This window comes from Anoplophora glabripennis, unplaced genomic scaffold (assembly GCF_000390285.2).
Source record: "Anoplophora glabripennis isolate ALB-LARVAE unplaced genomic scaffold, Agla_2.0 scaffold1496, whole genome shotgun sequence".
NCBI classification, from domain to species: domain Eukaryota; kingdom Metazoa; phylum Arthropoda; class Insecta; order Coleoptera; family Cerambycidae; genus Anoplophora; species Anoplophora glabripennis.
Window position 1 is genome coordinate 44,529 of NW_019417571.1, and position 3,976 is coordinate 48,504.

The window sequence follows — 3,976 nt, forward strand, 5'->3', positions numbered from 1 at the left end:
TTTTTAAAATTTTGACGTAAAATGGTTGTTGTTTAGGTATGTATTAACGAAATTATTTTCTTATTAAATTAATTGTAATTACAGAAAAAAATTCAAAATATTAAGTAAGTTATTGTTTGTTTTAGGTTTTAATTTTATTAATTATAACAATTTTAATAATAAAAGCCTTTTGAAAGAGTTCCTGATCAGGAACGAAACGTGAAGAAAGAAATCGCTGCTGTTTTTTATCTTTTTTTTTAACTGACTATCACACCAGAACCCAATTCCCAAGAAAATAAATATATTTTAATATTAAACAAAAGGTTCAAGAAAATTTCCACTTTATATATATATATATTGAAATGACACGGTTAATCTTGACGATTAAGTTAGAGACCAAAAAAATATATATTAGGGATGTCGTCAAATGGTGGTTGAAAGAAAACTCTTTTTTTAACTTAAACCAAGCTTTCGATAATTATTTATTATCTTTCTCAAGGTTAAAATGGTTCAGTTGACAGAGTTACATCATAAAACTTAAACGAATATAAAATTTTTATTTTCATTGTTCTGAACAGTTGTCTAGTCTCGACTGAATCGATAAATTTCCATATTGGTGGTGTAATATAATTTAGCATCGCTCAGACAAAATATTTTTATGCCGTACTTATTTGGCTTGGAAGGTATATATTGTCTAAAGCCACATCTCGATCTAGTTTCCACGTAGTCCTCTATTTTAGAATTGTCGGACTCGCCAAAATCTTCGTCTGTAATTTTATCAAGTTCTTCTTTGTCCGTAAAAGCCAAACGATTCAGTTCTTCGATATCCTCTGGATTATTTATATTATATATTCTTGCACTCATCTTTACACTTACTTGTTAAAACAACAAATACACATAAAATATTACTCGTTAGAAACACCAATACTACGAGGCAATTGCCGCCGATCGACTGTAACAAGAATGGGCGCATAGTATATAGCAGGTACATGTCCCAAGGCATGCCCAGTTTTACCTAATTAATAAAATTTCCAGTAAACTATTTAAAATATGTTACCTGACGATTATTGCTAATTAGAGAACTCTAGAATTAGTAGTTTTTAAGAAATTCCCATTAATATTAAGAATGTATCTGTCAGATGCATACGCGACTAATGGAGGGTTAATAAACTCCCAAATTTGTAGAGTAATTCATATATTTACAGCTCAAACTTTAAACGAAGTTTTCTCTAAAATGGTTCATTTTAGCGTCATGCAACAACAAGTCAGTTCATAAAACTAACCAAATGTTTCAAAATAACTGATCATATTCTAAAAATCTCGTTCAGTATATCCACTATATATAACACAAAAGTCAATTAGATTCGTGTGTATCTGACAATAAAACCTTGTACATTTGTATACGATTATCCAAGAAATAAATAAATTATCGTAAAAAAATGAAGTGAAAAAAACATTTTATCTGCTTGCATATAGTAAATAGACTATTAATGCATTGTTTTTAAGTTGCTGTAGACGAGAGGTAAGTGAGGTAACTTACCTCCCTAGGGAAAAAAGCGATTTCGAGTTATAAATGCATATTTTATGAAGAAATAAATAGAAATATTTGATGAACATTACCTACATTTTATTAATTATTATGAATGGATATTTATAGTAATTGTACAGTTATTACATTTAGTAATATTTATAAAATCTGAATAATTATTCCCTTCGCGTTTACTAATTGTCACATTTTTCTCAAAATGATTTGACCGCTCCATTTCAGTCACCGGAGGCTCAATATTATCTGACTAATCTATTAAAACAGCATGATGCGTACTACGTACTACTAGAACCTGGAGTTGAAGTGTCATTGTAAAGAATCTTGTTGCCTATTTAATTTTTCTTACTTAAAGCAACATAACTTTCCGCAGTTGTGGCTGATTTCCACCCACCATGTCTCTTGATTGCTAATACATCAACTCCTGTATTAGCCAGTAACGTTGCCGATGTTCTTCGGAATGAAAGGCCTGTATATGTTTCAGGATGTTCTAGTTTCAANCACATAAAATATTACTCGTTAGAAACACCAATACTACGAGGCAATTGCCGCCGATCGACTGTAACAAGAATGGGCGCATAGTATATAGCAGGTACATGTCCCAAGGCATGCCCAGTTTTACCTAATTAATAAAATTTCCGATAAATTATTTAAAATATGTTACCTGACGATTATTGCTAATTAGAGAACTCTAGAATTAGTAGTTTTTAAGAAATTCCCATTAATATTAAGAATGTATCTGTCAGATGCATACGCGACTAATGGAGGGTTAATAAACTCCCAAATTTGTAGAGTAATTCATATATTTACAGCTCAAACTTTAAACGAAGTTTTCTCTAAAATGGTTCATTTTAGCGTCATGCAACAACAAGTCAGTTCATAAAACTAACCAAATGTTTCAAAATAACTGATCATATTCTAAAAATCTCGTTCAGTATATCCACTATATATAACACAAAAGTCAATTAGATTCGTGTGTATCTGACAATAAAACCTTGTACATTTGTATACGATTATCCAAGAAATAAATAAATTATCGTAAAAAAATGAAGTGAAAAAAACATTTTATCTGCTTGCATATAGTAAATAGACTATTAATGCATTGTTTTTAAGTTGCTGTAGACGAGAGGTAAGTGAGGTAACTTACCTCCCTAGGGAAAAAAGCGATTTCGAGTTATAAATGCATATTTTATGAAGAAATAAATAGAAATATTTGATGAACATTACCTACATTTTATTAATTATTATGAATGGATATTTATAGTAATTGTACAGTTATTACATTTAGTAATATTTATAAAATCTGAATAATTATTCCCTTCGCGTTTACTAATTGTCACATTTTTCTCAAAATGATTTGACCGCTCCATTTCAGTCACCGGAGGCTCAATATTATCTGACTAATCTATTAAAACAGCATGATGCGTACTACGTACTACTAGAACCTGGAGTTGAAGTGTCATTGTAAAGAATCTTGTTGCCTATTTAATTTTTCTTACTTAAAGCAACATAACTTTCCGCAGTTGTGGCTGATTTCCACCCACCATGTCTCTTGATTGCTAATACATCAACTCCTGTATTAGCCAGTAACGTTGCCGATGTTCTTTGGAATGAATGGCCTGTATGTGTTTCAGAATGTTCTAGTTTAAAAACTGTGTAATTTTATTAGGAATCATAGAAACGGTATACTTGCCGACTGGTTGGTTGTAACATCTACCAGCTTGATAGCGCATAAAAAAGCGTGAAATTTCAGTTTTAATTTCCAATCTAATACTGATATATTTTTTGAGAATTTCTAGGTGAGAAACAGAACCCAGACGAGAAGTAATTGTAAACGTACGTGACATACCATTTTTAGAAACTGGAATTGTAACTAGAATGTCATCGAAATTTTTGAAATTGACGTTGTCCGAAGAAAGTTTGCATAACTCATCAAACGGCATGCTCCTGCAATGCCTAAGACCGTCACTACCTTCATTAGCAAATATGTGTAATCGGGTGCCTGAACAAGAAAATCGTTGATTTGTTCTCTTATAAAAACGTTTGACATTTTACGTGTATAGCCGTCATTCTTACGTTTCAAAAATGCTCTCAGCTTGGGGTATTTTGATATATCCACGTTCTCCTCTATGAAAATAGTTGATTTAATCATTGAGTATTCACTCCGCAAACTCGCCGGTAACTTTAAAGTTCTTGACTTCTCCATTAAATATGTATAGCAGTGACATTTCAGAAGCACCAGTATTTTTGTTCTGGCACCATTCTTTGGAATTTATATATGCTCGTCCGTAGCGCACTTTTGATTTTTCGGGCAATAAAAAATAGTAGGCAGCATTTGCTGCACTTTCTATTTGAAATTCACTCAATTAGAAATAATAATTCAAAACCAGCAAAATTGCAACTTTTATGTGGTTTTGTTTATAAACACCTTGGAAACGACAAAATCCAAACAAC